We start from the raw sequence: 18,946 nt of genomic DNA, 5'->3' as shown, positions 1-18,946 counted from the left end.
AGAACAATTAGACATTAATATTTCGGAAATCGAAGAAGGTCTTTTGAATTTAAATAACAATTGTAATTGCTATATCTGAGCCCTTTATTTCATTTTCAATGCCTCTCTTGGGAAAGGCGAATTTCTTCTATCAGTGTGGAAAAAATCATTTCTTTCTCCAATTCATAAAAATGGTCCTAAGCAGGAGTATACCGAAACTCTTGGAGAAAATTATATGTGAAAAGTTGACATTTCTCCTTAAGGAGCATATTTCACCTTTTCAACATGGCTTCTTTGCAGGAAGATCCACTACTACTAATCTTTCTATCTTTTCCAATTTCTTTTTAAATAAACTCGAAGAAGGCTACCAAATTGATGTTATCTATACGGATTTTGCGAAGGCTTTTGATAGAGTTAGTCATACTATTTTGATTGAAAAACTGAAACAATTTGGTTTTCACTCAAATATGTTGAAATGGTTGGAGTCATATCTAAGGTGTCGTGTACAATTCGTTTGTATTGATCAAGTGCTCTCTAGTCCAATTATTGCTACCTCGGGTGTCCCGCAAGGAAGCCATCTTGGTCCCCTACTTTTTTTAATTTTCATCAACGACCTGGCTGATATCTTCTTAAATTCTAGTGCACTTTTATTTGCAGATGATTTAAAGTTTTTCAGATGCATTCATTCTTTAAATGATTGTATTCTTTTGCAAAATGATCTCAAAAAGTTAACAGAATGGTGTACAAATAACCAATTATTCTTGAACGTTAATAAATGTCAAATTTTTTCCTTTTGTCGCAAATTTTCGAAAATTTCTTTTGATTACAAAGTTAATAACTTTGTTCTTGAAAGAGTTTTGGAGAAAAAGGACCTTGGTGTATTGTTTGATTCAAAACTAAACTTTAGCAAGCATATAGAATATATTGTAGCAAAATACAATTCAATGCTACGTTCTATTAAACGTAATTCAAAAGACTTCAAGGATCCTTTTGTCCTTAAATCTCTATTTAACTCCTATGTTAGATCAAGCTTAGAATACTGTTGTGTGATTTGGAATCCTTACTACAATATTTATTTAAATAGAATTGAAATGATTCAAAAAAAATTTACAAGGTTTATAATTCATAAATTAGGTTGGAACATCGAAATCCCGTCGTACTCGACTAGATGTATACTTCTTGGAACTCAGTCACTTAAAAATATAAGGAAAATGTTTTCAGTAATGTTTATAAGTGACATTTTGTCTCATCATATCAAATGCCCTTTCCTTCTATCGTTGATAGATTTGTATGCTCTTCCGCGTCAAATAAGAGAACATTGCTTACTCCGGGAAAAGGAACATAGGGTATTAATGAACCTTTAACTCGGTGTGTAAGAGAAACTAATCTTGTTTCAAATCATATTGATTTTAATTTTCATATAAACAGATACACTTTGAAAAATAATATACTTTTGTTCTTTTCGAATTAATTAATCAAACCATGTTTATAAAATTGCTATTTTAAGCACTTAATGTTATGTATTATTACGCCTATTTTTTTGTGTTATAAATGATTATTTATTTCTTTACCTTTTCTAATCTAATTGTAGATGTAAAGATCTCTAATTGATGTGAATAAATAAATACATAAATAATTTATTTAATATTCAAACCAAGTTAAAAATATTCTTGAATCCAATAATATTAGATTTGTAGCTTTATTTTGAATGTTTTTTTTATTTGTATTTAAATTTAAAACAAAGTCCAATCTTCAAATTGTGTATAAATAAAAAAGTTGAATAATTTGTCGCGCATGCAAACAGTGATTGAAAGATAAATCCACAATCAAATGCGCCCATTCATTGAAATTGTATATTAATTTTATCCCTTTTAAAATCGTAGCTTATATCTCGATTTCAATATCTTTCCAATATGAAAATCAAAAAATTTAATTACGATAGAAAACATAAACAATGGATTACATGTGGTCTATTTAATCCAATTTCCTACTACAATGTATAGATACAAATGGTACCATGATCAAAAGCTAATTTAACCAACCATATTCATTGTAGTATTCAAATTCAGTGTCGGCCATCGTTGCTTGTAAACAATTTAGGTGCCATGAATACAAATAATAAACCCGCATCAGAAATGTATTCAAAAACTAATTCTTTGCCGAGTATAAAAAAACTTTTATAAACAAGATATACAAAAAAAAAATATATTTTTATCCACAAAGAAAAATTTACATAAAAATTGCAACGAATTTTGCCCTTCAGCTCCACACTCTACATAACCTGAACTATCTCGTTGTCTGTTTTTGTTTATTTTTATTTTCTTAAATGCACAGTTGTGGTCATAAAATTAATCCACATGCTACCGTTTTTAGTTCAAAATTAAGTAATCATTGAAAAAAGTAACTTTTATGGTTTTTACATTTCACAATCACTCGAAATAAAATTGAAATCGATTCAAAATAAAAATTTGAGTTCTAAAATTCACATTCATCGATATTGATTTTATTGTTTTCGAACTCAAAACAAAGTGAATTTCCGTTTTCTACAATTTGATATTTGCGATTTTTAAGTGATTTGATTTCGACAAAAGGAAATGGTTTAAAAAACGAAATAAACCTTAAATTTTTTATAGAGCGCACTTGATTCGTGAGAAGTTGAAGCTTCTACTTTGTATTTGAGGGAAGGGACAAGCATTTAAAACGATTTTTCAACAAACCCACGTTCTTTCAAAAACTTGTAAGACTCATTCAGAAATTATACTTTGATACGAATCTTTCCCAACCGATATAATAAATGTCAGTTGCTTTAATTTCACTTGAATTAATTTCGAAAAGTATTCTTGATTATAATATTGATCTAATGATTGAAACACTTTCACTCGATTTTCATTAAGATTTCGAATTTATTTCACTTGATTTTGGGGACGTAGGTTTTAAACATAATTCAACATTAAAATGCAGTTTGAAATGAAATTTATTAAGATATATCATAAGCTCAATAAGACATCTACAATTATTTTAAGAGGTTAATTTACTACTCTATAAATGACATTACGTTTTTGGAAATCCAACTTTTTAACACTGTACCGAACTTACTTGCTTCCTTTACTTAAGCCGGCGCGGCGGCGCGTTGCAGTCCTATGTGAACTAGGGCCTAACTTAACAATCTTTCCCATCTTTCTCGGTCCCTAGCTAGATGACTCCAGTTTCACGCTCCAAGTTAAATGAGCTCACTTTCCACTTGTACGATTCGCGGTCGTCCTCTACTGTGCTGTCCTGTAGGTGTAGATTCGAAACTTTCCGGGCCGGAGCATTGGTTTCCATGCGCTCTACGTGACCCAGCCATCTTAGTCGTTGGACTTTTACCCTTCTGGCTAAGTCTAAGTCGCTGTACAGTCCGTACAGCTCGTAATTCCACCTTTTCCTGTACTTTTCCCTAAAATCGACCCAAGGTCCTTCCATGCTTCTGCAACGTATAGCAGTACTAAGGTTCAATTCATCGGGCATGCTTTCTTCCGGCAATATCTTACAGATAAGTTGGTGCATGCTCCTAACCAAATTATTTGCAGTTGCTTTGAAGAGCTCGGCATCTGCTCCAGAGGGCTTTGTTAGACTTCAGCTTAGATATGCCAATCGTTATATCGTCTAAGGCGGGAGGACGTAATTGTTGGCTTTCGTCGTCTATTTTGAATGAATTATACTGCCTGACAACGAATTCGGTTCGTCATCGCCGTTAAACAGTCTGAAGAAATGGCCCTTCCATATCCTCATCATTGCCTGCGGTTCCACTATGATGTTTCCACTTTCGAATTTGCAGCCTTCTGTTGAAGGCTTATGTACTTGTGAATTTCGTTCCACCTACTCATTAAACTTTGGAACTTCATATCTGCTTTTTAACCTCTCAACATCTTCGACAGCACGCTTCTCATGCTCTCGATTTTCCCTCTGATAAGTCGGTGTTTCTCTCGCGTCTTCTGCTCATAGAGCTCGTGAACAGCTGTCGTCCTTCTATGCAGCGCCGCTTTGCGTGCCTGTTGTTTGACTGCATTTGCCTGTCGACATTCCTCATTAAACCTTGTTGGTGGGTGATGGAAATCCAGCACGTCAGAGGCGGCTCCTCTAATTGCATCTTGGCAATGTTGCCACTAGTTCTGGATACATTGTGTTGGCGGCAGAGAACTGTATCGAACAGCAACGCTGAATATTGCGAAGTCATTTTAATATACTGGATTATTGGACTATTCCCAGCCAGCCAGGGTATAACCGACCTTTTTATAACACACCACATAAAATATATAAGAATTAAATAAAGTCTTTGAGCATTCCCCTCCAAAACTTAAATTTGAATTCAAACCAGAATTTGACAGCCTAGATTATAACTTTGGCTAAAAATGTGTTTGTTTCGTATTTTTGGCTTAATTATGTGACCACAACTGTATGCATTTTTTTGTGCCTATGAATGTTTTTTATAAGGTTATGGTACCGGTTTGTTTACATCACTCAACACTCACTGATGCTAAAGTAGAAACAAAGTTTAGACTTTAAAGCTTGATCTGTTTTTTGCAAATTGCAACCCACTAAATTTGTGTTGTTTTTTTTTCCTGAATTTGCGCTGCGCTACAGATATTTTGTACTGCGAGCGGTACAGTGGGTTTGTCTTATGTTACTAAAGAGAAATTCGTAGTATTTCATTTTATTGCTATAGTATATTATTTTAGTTTTACATTTTTATTTGCAAATATGAATACTTTACAATTTGCATCATGTTTTAAGGCTCTTTAGAACTTCATAAACCTTTCGAGCTGCTAAATTTGTGATTTGTATAGGGATATGAATTTTAAAAGCATACATTTTTTGGAATTATATCTTAAATTTTGTAAGAGACCGTTTCAAAACTGGCTGAAATTTTAAATTGAACATAAAATAACCCATCGGATTTACTAAATAATTTGTTATCAACTTAACTAAAAAGTTCCCTCGCGTAGCATCCCCAACCTTTCGAAATATAAGCACGCTCAACAATTTTTTAAAATTATCTAGCTTGCTTTCTCGACCGATTATAACCCATGTACCAGGACGTTATGGTAAAAATGACTACGCGTCTGCAACGGCCTAGTCAAGCCACCAATATCTTTCGCGATTATAACGATCGAAATTTTGTTCATCTCTTTGAGGTATGCTTACGCAGTATCTTAGTTCCGTATACTAATTCAAAAGAAGCTCTTCTTGCCATATGGTATATTAAAGGTATACGTTCATTGAGTCGGACAAATAGTCATGTGCATTGTCATCCAGAAACAAGAAAGCCTGGGGAGGTATAAATCCACTCGTAAGCGTATTTTTGAAGTATTCGGGGTTAAAATAGAAAAAGAGGCTGGGATGCAACCCACACTAATACGAGTAACTTCCCATCCCGTCTGTCGATTTGTTTTTCTAAAAAGGTTTGCAGGTTTTCTTTTTTTGTTGAAAAAATTGTCAATTGACCTGGAAACGGACCTTGAAACGTCAAGAAATGCCAAAATTTTCAATTTGACAAATCGGTCCCATTACAATACTATCCTATGGGAAGTTAATAAACCAGACACAAGATCGTTCTTCGCAAAGTTAGATGACCTCTTAAAATGATTCCTCACAAGGTTCAGAATGACATTGTCAATTCTGAATACACCAAAAGCATCCAATAGTTTTTAGTCAGAATGTGAGATTCTGTACGTTTGCATACAATATAATTCAAAACCATATAATGAAGATAGGTATTAGTCCTGACAAGCAACATGCGTTTGTTTTTTTTGGGGTACGTGCAAGAATTGGCGCAAGATGGTTATCGTTGATCTTCACGGGCAGCGATTAGCGAGCAAAAGTATGTGAAGTACCTCGGTATCTGGTTAGATCAGTATTTTTATTTCGACAGGCATATAAATGCTGCTCTGACCAGGGCCAAAGGAGCCTTCGCTCTGACGAAGGTAATTTGCTACATGGTCCTCATACGGCCAATGATCGTTTATGGTTGTCCTGTGTGGTTCAACGTTGCCCCTTCCCAGATGGAGAAGTTTCGTGTGTTCGAGCGGCAGTGTTTACGTGCATTACTATTCCAACGAGATCCTATACGGGGCTCGAATCAACAGAATTGACAATTTCTTGATAAAACTCGTTCGAGGTCACACTGCAAGAGCTTTGTCTTCGACCAAGAATTTAATTTTCGGAGCGTTCTATCCGAACGACGAGAAGCATTCCTCTTTTTAGACAAATGCGGTGTGATACAGGATAGATTGGCAGTTCCGCTAATCTACCGCACGTCAGACGACGAATCGTGGATAGGCGACTCCTGTACACGCGGGAAGTCATGGCACAAGGCGGAGCAAAGCTCTTTAGGTTCAGTAGGGCTGGGGGCTGAACCGATAGGGTGAAGCAGGAGAACTAGTTTTGGTGGCTTCAATCGGCTCTTGAATGTGAGTAGTCGGGATTAAGGGTTTAGTTTAAAGTAGATTAGGCATTGATATTATTTTCCTTAAAATTTTTTTAATGAGTACAAAAATAAATAAAATTGAATTGAAGTTAAATAGATCTAATGGCCGAAAGGCATTAGAATTCCGTATTACTGTTTAATATGGATAATTAGGCTAGTTTTATGAATTTGTGTCTATCTTTTAGATAGTTTTAAGAAATAATCAATAAAATCGAATTAAACGAAAAAGTGCATTTGACTGTCACGATAGAGGTCTTGAATTCAATCCCTGCCTGTGCAATCTTAAGTTACAAGAGTAATTCATGTCATGAGAGGTGCTTTCTTAAATTAAAAAAAAAACTGTAGTCAACTCCATCTCTGATAACAGACCTCGCACGCAGGAATGGTTGAGAGTTGTTAGTCACTAGGCCCTAGTTCTCAACAGACTGTTGCGCCACCTAATTTATTTATTTAGATTGTTTTGGAGTGAGCAAAGAGTTTGAAGTGAGATAAGCGTTGATTTGTAGCTGTACAATTCTCTCAAGGACTTTAGAGAAATGTTGTAGATAGGTCAAAACCATGGTTTATTATTTATACATCTACATCTACATCGTTTTTGCCATTAACGAAAACCAAGTCAAGCTAACTTGCATCCTTATCAGAAAAATTAGTAGTATTCCTTGTGTTAAGTGGACTAAAACTTCTTAGATTATTTTTGAATTTAGGCTATTTGCATACATGCATACATTCATAAATGTTAAACTCTGTAACAATTTATTATAAGTTCAAGCTTTTGATTATTACTTTTCCATAAGTCTAAAATAATTGAATTTTATTAAAGAACTTCCTCAAAACGATCCACAGTTAAGATATCCACATGAAAGATTTTGTGCAAGTTTGGAATATTTCAAAGCAAATTAGAACAAAAACTTTCCATTAAAACCTTTCATTTTTATTGGTTTTGGTAAATCGACTCTACTATAAGTTCTGCAAAACAAAATGTTTATTTACAATTGACTTTCTTTTGCTTAGCTTAAACAAACAGATTTAAATTGAATTCTAAAATCCCTTATTTTTCAGACAGGTTAATTAGTAATAGTCCGATTCACATAATGCATTCTTTTTTTTTAGATAGAATATAAATCAACTGACCAATAATATTTAAAAACCAGTTCTTTAAAATTAATAAACCAAACAACTTTAAAAGTCACCAATTTTCGAAGGTCAACACTAAAAATCTGGAACTTGTTTGCAATAAATTTTGCATTGTAAGTGGTCAAAGTCATGGCAGTGCAAAATTATGAAAAAGTGTTTGTTTTTTTTTTAAAGAATATAAACAAGTTCATTTCAGAAGCAAGAACTATCAATCTTTAAAAGAAACAAAAAACCAAGAGCATCTTTCGACAACCTGTTTGTAAAAACTTTATAAATTTCATACAAAAAAGAGACGTAGACGACCGACACGACGACGACGACGCGTCGGTGTGCATTTGAATTTGAGTTCAAAAGACTTAAAAACACAAAAATACCAAACTGATACGAAATACAATTATTCAAGGTGGACGAGATATTCATTGGCACTCAACACTGTATCGAAGTGGATGTTGATACTAATTGGGATTTGTTTGTATCGTTTTTCAATTAACTCGATTTTATAAATTTTTTTGCATAGGTATCGGAAGCCGGAAGTTTTTTCCAAGTAGTACCGAAATTTAAGTTGTCGTAGAAATCCTTGTAGTGGATCAATAAAAGAAAAGTTGGTTTAATCTGAAACACCTTTACAGACAAAATTAGAGCAGAAAAAAGGTAACTTGAAGAAAGAAAGACTGAGGGCGATTTTGTTTATACTAAAAGTTCAACTTTGGTTTCTCCTATCTTGTGAACTTGTGAAGTCGTCGGTTATAGGTAGGTAGGGAATAATTTAACTATTTTTTGATTTAAACTCATAATTGGGCTTATTGTGAATTATAGAAAAAATGGACATGTAATTTTTTGAATAGAATCGGGTAAAGTTTGAAAGTTACTGTGGTAAATTAAAAAATAATACGAAGCTCGAAAATTCTGAGCTAAACCTAAAAAATCCACTGAAATCTAGTAAAAATAGTGTGGACAAATTTGCTTAACGTGGTAAACTTCTAAACTGATGACAGTTCAAACAGTGAACAAAACTATTTTTCAATCTTCTGTTTAAATCTGGAAGTTAGACAATTTCAGAAGGATTGGAAGGTTCAAAAAGAAGTGAACAAAATCGAGATACAATATTTCATTGCTTCATGAGCTAAGTATTGGTTTAGTCAGAAATCAATGGCGATGAATTTTGTTCTTTTACGGAAATGTATGACATATTCACGAAAGTGAATAAAATTATAAAGAAATTTAAATTAAACACTAATTTTGACTGCTACTTTACGCTTAATTGTTCAGGAAGTCTGTAAATATTTACATAGATATTTACATAGATATTTACATTTCAAAAATTAAATTAAAGAAATCTATTTGATATATTGTTTTATTTTAAATATTTAACGACAAACTAAAAATGCGAATTTACATTTCCTGCACTGTTCAAAACAGAGCCTCGTGTTGCGCGTCATACAGTAAACTTGATTCAATTGCCCTGAGTTCTCGTCGAATGTGTTCTTTTAGATTCACTAGAGTTCGGGACTTATTGATATAAACTCTCTTTGAAGTAGACCCATAAACAAATCCATTGGGGTTAGGTCGGGGGACCTCGGTCTCTTGATAAGTTTTTGAGAAAAGCTTCCCGAAACAAATTCTTTGAACCTCTAGAAGTCACACTATTCTATCGGAACCACGTGTGCAACAACAATGGATAAGTTTGAAGGTTGGGCAAAAAGAAATCCGTTATCATGTGTCGGCAATTGTCACTATTTACATTCGTCACCTGGTCCCTAGCATTTTCGAAACAAAAATGGTCTAATTATCCCATTCGTGTATAAGGTGCACCAAGCAGTTACCCTGTGGCAATGCAGTGACTTTTGATTTTTAATGTCAAGGGTTATTGGAGCCCAGTAATGTCAGAAAAACGTTCCGTTTAATTGTAAATGACCCTCATCGCTACAATAAATAGGATTCCAAGTACAAAAGCGCTTCATCTTCGTCTCACAAAAATTTTACCGTGAAGCAAAATCACGTTCTTTCAATTCTTGAACGGTTTGAATGCGGAATGGATGGAATTTTAAATACTTCTTTAAATTGTATGAATAATCAGTCTTGGAAGACCCTGTGCATTTTCACGAAAACTCTCTTCAACTTTAATGTTTTTGGGAGTGTTTAAAGATTAACTGGGACTCTGGCTGTATGTTTTGATAGCCGAAGCAGTTGCGCGGAACCTCTAAATTCACACTCGGCCCATCACTGTTCGTCGTATAACGAAGGGTGAACAAAGCTGTCGACACTCAGTTACGTTCGAATCGTTTCTCTTGAAAAATGTCTCAATTGCGAGTGCCCGATCCAGTGCGCCATTGGGAATGAGAAATCCGCACGATCACTGATTCCAATGACACCACCACCCCCCCGCTCACCGTTTATTAGTTTTTGAAATAATCTGCCAACAGATACCCTGCATTTCTCCAAAACCCAAATTTTGCTTGTTCAAAGTTTAAAAAGACACGCTGAAAAGCAGATTATTAGTAAAACTCACATAAACAATTATAAATTAAACCAACTTATTTGGGAAGAAAATTGGATTTCTGTTTTAAAAGAGGAAAATGCTGAAACAATGTATAATGCTTTCGCTTCTAAACTTAAAGATATATATACATGAAATCAACAGTCACTACAAGAAATTCAAAAAAACGGAAAATGAACCCATGGATAACATCAGAACTCATTGCTGACTGTAAAAAACCAGTGTGTCTCGTATAGAAAATGAAAAACAACATAAAAAACAAAAGATATGAAAACGACTGCAAGATCTTACGAAACAAAATAAATAAGGCTGTATTAATCCAAGCAACAAATTTTTATAAGTACCAATTCAAAGAGTTCAAAACAAATCTGAGGAAAACTTGATGATTGATAAATGAAATTCTAGGAAGGAAAAATCTAGTATTGATGATACATTAACAAATAACTTTAAAACAGAATTTAAATCATTAGCGAATGAATTTGCTGAGATTTTCTCATCACAAACAGCAAATATAATACATCAATGTGATGTGAAAACATCCGTACGCACAAATACTCATCAAGTAAACACAATTTTTACATATAATACAGATGATTGTGAGGTTAACACGGTTATAAAGTCACTTGGGGTGAATAAGTCTCCTGGAATAGATGGGATAAGATCTTTCGACATTAAAAATAATACTGATTAATTTTCTCCAATATTGTGCAAAATAATAAATCTAAGCTTAACCGATGCAAAAATACTTAAACATCTTAAAACTGCTGTTGTAAGACCGATCTACGAAAGTGGATTGAAGAACCAACCGATTTCAATACTCCCTGTCCTCGAAAAGTGTCTTGAAGAAAAGCGTTCACTTATTAACAAAGGTCAGTACGGGTTTCAAAAGAACAAAAATACAAGACAACTGCTTTGTAAGTTTGCTGACTGTATAAACGAGAGCTTAAATTTGGGACTTTTGATACACTCAACCATTCGAAATTTTTGGAAGCGTTAGCAGGAATAGGAATTCCAGGTAGGTTGGCTGATTGGATCTCGGACTATCTTCACAATCGAAAGTTCTCCGTCAAAATAAAAGATGGTAACAGTGAAGAAAAGAATTTCGAATATGGAGTTCCACAAGGATCCAATTTGGGACCGCTTATGTTCATCCTTTATACCAACAAACTTCTTAGTGTTTTCAAGTTACGTATCCCGTTTGCTTTTGCTGATGACATTGTTCGGTATAAGTCTCTGGAATCGGCCACAATGATAATGCAAAACGAATTCGATGCTGCTTTTCGAGGTTGGTAATAAATGCTTCTGAGACAAAACTTATGCATATCCGAAGTCTACATGTAAAAAAAAAACAGACAATCAAATATATTTCAGGAACGATCTCTATTCAATCACGCCCACAACATGCAAAAAAAATGTAAACTGAATTATAAAACTTATTTTGAAATGTTACTTTTATTAATATCTTAATGCTGAAAATAGCTCACTATCTAAGTACTTAAATATAATCATAAGTTTAATCTTCTGCAAAAAACTTAGGCTTCGCAGAAACATACAAATTGTAAACATTACTTAGTTGATAATAATAATAATAAAATAAGTCTTTCTTACCCACAAAATAAATATATTTACGAAATCGCGAATAGTATAACTTTTATAAATAAGTTTGAAATTTTTGACAGGTGCAATAATCTTACTTTCTCCAAAAGAAGCTTCCGTTCTTCGAGATATTTCTTGAGCTGATAATTAATCAAAGTTTCCATGATCCATGAAAGAAGGGACGTGAGTGCTATTGGACGATAGTTAGAGGGAGAGGAGCATTCGGCTTTTTTAGGCTGGAAAAATACTATTTTCCATCTGCTCGGACAGAGACCTGTAGAGTAGGAAAGATGGAAAAGTTTACGCAGTGGTTTTGCCAGCGATGAAGAACACCTCTTCAAAACAATTGGGGAGATACTATCCGGGCCAGCGGATTTGTATATGTCAAGGTCTTTCAGTACTCTTGCAACTGCACGAGTGCGAACAAAATTCGTCCCATAGAATCATTTACGCTCTCAAGAACAGGAGGACTCATGACACTTTCCGGTAGCGTCGAATTAACAGCAAACTGTGCTGCAAGCAAATTGACTTTTTCAATCGAGCTTACATAGGGAGTGTCATTGTGGACGAGCGTTGGAACCGAGGATGACGTGGTGTTTTGTACGTTTTTTACAAATGACCAGAAATTATTACTACCTTTGGGACATTGTAGTATTGTTTGCCTTAATTTCTGATCATGCAAAAACTTGGTTCGACGAATATGACCATTACATGTCTTTCTAGCTTGTTTGAACTTATTCCGGTTTTTCTCAGTCGGGTTGGCTTTATAACAACGGAAACTTACATCTCTGAACCTAATAACCTCTTTACAGCTCGAATCAAACCATGAGTTCTCTTTGGATTTGATAGATTTCACCCTATTCGGGATAAAATTTCTTATTCCTCAAAGAATTAAATTTGTTCCCATTTCTGAGCTGGAATCTACGTCACTATCGAGGAAGCATAGTGACCAGTTAAAGTTCCTGAAGAATTCTATGAGACCGTCCCATTTGGCTTTCTAATATTGCCAAACTGTTCTCATAGGAGATTTTTCTTTAACTGGTTTTTTTCGACATGAGAATTTTGCAGATACGATACAATGGTCTGATGTCCCTAGAGACGGTAATACACTGATTGTGTATTCATTATGGTCAGAGGTAAAAAACAAGTCTAGGGTGTTGGCGGATTGACCTGCAACGTCAGGGATTCGAGTTGGCTCATCGACAAGCTGAGTTAATTGATTTAACTCAGCAAAGAGCTCAACATACCTTTCTTCCGGTGTTGACTGGCCAGAATAAAAATTCGAAATTTGTGACGTTAGAAATTAAAGACACCTCTATGCAGAGTTTGTACGATTGTTACAAGTAAAAACACAAGGTTATGCGATATTGAGATCATAAATACATTTAAATAGAACTCAATAAATTTGTATTCCTAAGAGCTTATAAAATTCGAAAGTGGTAATAATGTGAGTTTTTATTAATACCCATATTAAAATAAATATTAAAACGGATGTATTCATTTAAGCTTTTAAAATAAAAATTAAAATTGCTTCAAAATATGTAAGTATTTATTATTAAAAGTTAATTTGTCCTCCACGTGCGAAGAAATCTAGAAAAAAAGGTCTCATAGATTACTTCAAAATATCATTTTTATTTTTTAAAAGTTAGTCAAGCTTAAATAAAGTTGTTTTAAATATGTCTTTTACTCAAATTTTAATAATTTCAAATACATTCTTTTTGTGAAATTTCACATTGTTAAAAGAAAAAAGTCACTTAGAAAGAACCCTTCCTTAAAAGTGTTTTAGATAAATTATTCAGACTATTACATAATTTATAACAAAGGAGTCTACAATAGATATCTTATTTTTTAATATTTGTATACAACATATAGTATTTCTAAAAAGGACTTTAAAGAAAAGTCTTATCTGTATACGACCAACGTAATCGGTTAAAGGAATACGTACAATTTTAATGAACTCGAATTTATTCTGTCTCACTAAATTATGGAGATGAATGTTTTGCTCTTTGTACAGATATACCAAAGCTTCAACAAAATATAAAAAGTCGTTTATTCATTTTAAAACTCCCTCATTTATGTCGGTGGTTTTTTCCAAATATAGTGGCAACATGTAGAAGCCTAAGAGATAGACTGGACATATTAATCTTGAAACATTTGACATCTTATCATAACCCAACCTGCTGTCCTTCGGAGTTATTTTCCAAATGCAGAGGTACCTTCCTACTTGCACTCGAATGCAAATTTACCTTGCCATAGAAAATGTTTGCTAAAATTAAGTTTAACATACAAGTTAACAGTGCTGTGTAGATAAATGTTTATTGAAAAAAATAGGATAAAGGTTGTGCGATTGCTCGTTGAGTAAAAAAAATACAGCATATATTTGAAGAAAAAAAATTGTTAGCTTATAGCACGTAAAACTACGATCAGACTCTCATCACAAGTTTAAATGTTAGTTGTTAGTAAGAAATCAGTACAACTAAACATAGGCACAAAATACAAAACATAATTAAAATTTAAAATTAACTTTTAGAGAACCAAAAATATTTTAATTCCACTTTATTTATATTAAAATCAATGGATAAGGTCATATAAATGCTCATTTGGCTTAAATCTTCATTCTTCCCTTAGTTCGTTCTATGGAAGTCAATATGCACAAAATCAAATGTACGAAGGTTATTCAAATGAATACAATATTGTAATTAATAAGATTCATCCATTTCACCGTGTCACGTCAGAGATCTTGCGTTCGATCCTTGCCTATGCCATCTAAAGTCTTTTCACAGGTACTGCCTCTTGCGAGGAATTGACAAATTCTCCAAGAGTAACTCTTGTCCTGAAAAAGTGCTTTCTCAAATTTGCTGTTCGGATTTGGCATATAAACTGTAGGTCCCCTCCATTCCTGACAACATTACTCGCACACAGAAATGGTTGAGAGTTGTAAGTCACTAGGCCCTGGTTCTTCATGCACTGTTGCGCCACCCAAGTTATTTATTTTTATCAATTTCACCATTAATGAGTTGATGAAAAAATATTGAGTTTTAAGAGCTTCAGAATTTTAAATAAAAATACCAGAAAACAGTGTTATTGAATTGAAGTTTGCAATCAAGAAGACAATCGTATGGCATTTATTTTTTAAATAAGTTTTTCGAAAAAAAGTCTACCACGGCTACTTCAATTTTTCACTACTTTTTTAATAAATCTTGTCAACGAGCATCAATGATGGCTTGAGTGTTATCTAATAGAGCTCCACGTTGGCTGAATGGTGACATTACTGCTGGGATGGCACGTATTGATGCCACCTACAGACAATGGAGGCGATACAAGCTGGAGAAATTCCACACATCTTATTGCAGACTTCGCAATCAAGTCGTCGTAATGATCAGAACGGCAAAAAGGATTTACTAAGAACAGAAACTTGGAAATTTTACATCTGGCAAAAAGTTATGGAATAACTGGGAAACCATGTAAAAAGTTAGCTGACGACATCGATTGTGATGCTCTTAATACAAAATTCACCACCTAACCTCCGTCCTTGGATGTAACTTGAGATATTGTTTCTCCTATTGAAGAGGAATTAATTGGTATAAACGGCTACTTCAATTTTGTTGGAACACAAGAGGAAGATATTGTGGAGGCAATAATATCCATCAAATCAAACGCTACATGCCTGGATTTAATGGAACCTAACTTCGTTAAACTGTTGCTGCCATATTTACAACGCTATATTATTCATTTATTTAATAGTACACTTACCAAATCCAAGTTTCCATTAAAATGGAAGAAGGCCAAAATTATGCCCATCCCTTAAAAGCCAACAGTTACTGCTACAGAGGCGTTCGAAAAGACTATTTTGAAGCAAATACAAAAATACCTAACAATCAACAACCTGTTAGGTTCTTGTCAATCTGGTTTTCGAGCAAACCAGCAGCTGCAAATCAGCCTTATTTTTCAGCTGATGAAATAAAATCGCAATAGACATTGATTGTATGACACTGCTAACGCTTTTAGACTTTTCAAAGGCCTTTGACACTGTTAGCCATCCAATTCTGTGTAAAAAGCTGCGAAGAAGTTTTGGTTTTTCCTTAGAATCCTGTAAGCTTGTTCATTCGTATCTTAGCGGTAGACAACAATGCGTGGTGACAAGTGAACATTCTTCTTCCTTTTTCAATATCTTAGCTGTGTTGCCTCAGGGATCTATCCTCGGACCAATCCTCTTCTCACTATATGTAAACGAGCTTTCATATTTTGTTAAAAACTGTCTTATTCATCTTTATGCTGATGACGTACAGTTCCTTATAAGTCGACCCTTTGTAGCAAAAATTCATTCCGTAAATTTAATGAACCTGCTCCTCATTCTACAATAGTCCAAAAAACCATCTTTGCCTAAATCCTCTCAAATCAACAGCTCTTCCGATCTATCGCAAAACCTTTGATTTTTCGGTCTAAAACCCCTTTAAGCTTGAAGGCGAAGTCATGACTATGTCAGTACTGCCAGAAAATTAGGGATAATTTTCAATCGTACCCTTACATGGAACGACCACTTTAATAGTGCCATTGGAAATGTTTATGGTAGTCTTCTTGCTCTTCAGTTCACTCGAAGTTTCATCCCTACAAAAACTAAATTGCTATTAGGCAAAACTCCTTTACTAGCTGTTATGTTATATACATGTGAAGTTTTTGTAACTTGGACTAGCCACTAGCCGAAAAATGAATGTTGCATATAATAACATTTCCCGCTACGTCTATAATCTCCGACGGTATGACCACATATCGAACTTTGCACAACGTATATCTGGCTGTAGTCTTGACAGTTTACTAAACTTCCGATCGTAGAGTTCAACAACCGTATTATCTACATAACAGGCTGAACTTTCCTAGTTCATCAATGTCTTTTGTCCGTATACAACCTCAATTTAAATATCTCATTACTGAGCGTCAATTTTTTGTCCATGTTACACACCTTTGGAACTCCCTGCCCACCGCGATGAGAAGTATAAGAAGCGCGAATAGGTTTAATGGCTGAATCACAAACACGCTTCAGCTTCATCTTTGCTTTGAATCACATTTTTATTATTTCATCCCTCAAAGAGCAAATATTTTGTTTGTTGACATTTTTTTACAGCTGTTGAGCTGTCAAACAAAGCAAATGTTCAGATAATTGAACTAGAGCTTCCGTTTGGAGTCACATTACATTACGTTCTTTTCCTTACTACTGTCAAACGGAACGTGAGGTCGAAGCTGCATTGTGATAGCATGCATTGAATTCCTATGGCTGAACTCGTAAACGTTAGGCGAAGCCGAAGCTGAAGAGTGTTTGTGTTTCAGCCATAAATCTTTATTTATTTGGCAAATAGTTGATAATATTTATTAGGAAAGTCATCATCTTTCTCATTTTTGTTCGCTTTTTTTATATTTAAATTATATTGTAGTGTAAATAGAACCTCTCTTTTTTTTAATTGAAATTCCTTAATTAATTTAAAGGCGGCAAAACTTTAGAATACTTATGCCCTACTTTGAAAGCGATTTTGAAATAAATAAAATAAGTAATGTTTCAATAGTTTTGCCAAAAAGGTCATACAAAGTAGTCAAAAAGCGTTAAGTCATCGCACACGAATAAGGGCCCAACAAGGCAACATTTCTGGAAATAAATGTGTCAATAAATTGATTAACGATATTTAGCTAATACCAAACATTGGTAACCTCGCCAATTACAATAACAGCAACTTCTTTCTTAGCAAGAACTAAATACCAGTAATAGCGCCACTATACTTTGGCGGTTCGTCAATGACTTAAGACACCATATACCGCGATTTGCTTACTGAAGAAGCTTTTCACGAAGATTCATTAAAGAACACATGACGAAATGCTCTCTGACATTCGTGAACAGATTTATTTTTTTCAAGGCAAATTTCAATAATTAAGAAGCATTCATTACTTGAAATGGAATAATGCCAAGAAATCTGTTTACCTCTATTTATCTCATATCATCGAACTGTGTTTTTTTTTGCACAGCAGTGTATACGTTTTTGCTTTTTCACTATGAATTTATAACTTTACTATGAACACACTTTACATTAAATTAAATATATACTGTTATTTTGCAGCTAGTCCGTGACTAAAGTGCAAACATTTTTTAAATGCATGAATTTACCGTTAACAAAAAGTGTCAGACACTTCAATAACAGCAATTTAAACATTTTTTTTTCGTATTCATAAGTTAGTTACGAATATAAACCTATTTGAGAATTCTAGGAATCGAACTTTAAAATTGGATGCGTTTTGTGCCTTGCACGTGACATAAATAATAACTAGTATCTAATTTACAACTATTCGATTGCATTTTGAATACAATTATTGTGTAATGGGAATAGTAGTTGTAGCTAAGGTATTTTCATTATTATGTTTCTCTGTACGTAGGTGAATATGAATATGAATATTTAGCATTTTATGCGTGTGTTTGAATTGTTAACAAAATAACAAATGTACATTGATAAGTACATTTTGGAATCATAGACACAGCAATATTTTGCCACAATGTGATTAGAATAACAAAAGAGAATGTTTTTTCCAAATATTGTTTTTGCATAAGTCTTTTACCATTCAAAATGAATAAAGACAAACAGCGGACGTACAAATGTTTATCTATTAAAACTATCAACCTGTAATGTTACAAAACTATTAAGGTTTAAGAAAAAAGCTTTCAAGATATAAAGGTCCAATATCTTTTTCTTTCGACTTTAATTAAATATTTCAAAAACAATTTGAAATTTTATATAAAATGGAGCAACCGAATTTATCAACATTCAAAATAATAAAACTGTTTTCAAAACTTGCTTGTAAGACCATTATGCCTGTTAACACGACTTGTTTTCATTTACGACTAGTATGCCATTATAACAAAACAAAAAAAAGGCTGGGAAGCCGCTCATGCCCATAAATTCAACGGATGCCCATTTGTCAACTTGTACAAAACATTAAAAAAAATATTAATATGTAGCAATATTTTGTGTGAGATAACAAATTTGAAGTCAATATCTTTCTTTGTTGTCCTAATACTTGAGTCGAAAACCATTTTTTATCAGTTTTATTTTGTTGGTTTTGTATATTTTCGTATAAGGTTAAAAAAGGTTGTAAATTGGATTTTTATAAGACGAAGTTAACACAATATTTTGCATATAAAAGAACAAGTTTTATTTCATACCTGTTTTTGTTCCCGATATTTCATTCAAAAATCAATTTTTATCAATTTTAGGAGTATTTTTTGAAAGTTGTTT

At 33.6% G+C, this 18,946-nt stretch overlaps 1 protein-coding gene across 2 annotated transcripts in view; it reads left to right on the top strand.

Moving 5' to 3' along the window:
• The window catches only part of LOC129938867 (leishmanolysin-like peptidase), a 167,027-nt gene that overhangs the window by 74,647 nt on the left and 73,434 nt on the right, over nucleotides 1–18,946 (top strand). The gene's annotated exons all lie outside the window — the stretch shown is intronic.

This window comes from Eupeodes corollae, chromosome 1 (assembly GCF_945859685.1).
Source record: "Eupeodes corollae chromosome 1, idEupCoro1.1, whole genome shotgun sequence".
Taxonomy (NCBI): Eukaryota; Metazoa; Arthropoda; class Insecta; order Diptera; family Syrphidae; genus Eupeodes; species Eupeodes corollae.
This window is presented reverse-complemented; position numbering and strand designations above follow the sequence as displayed.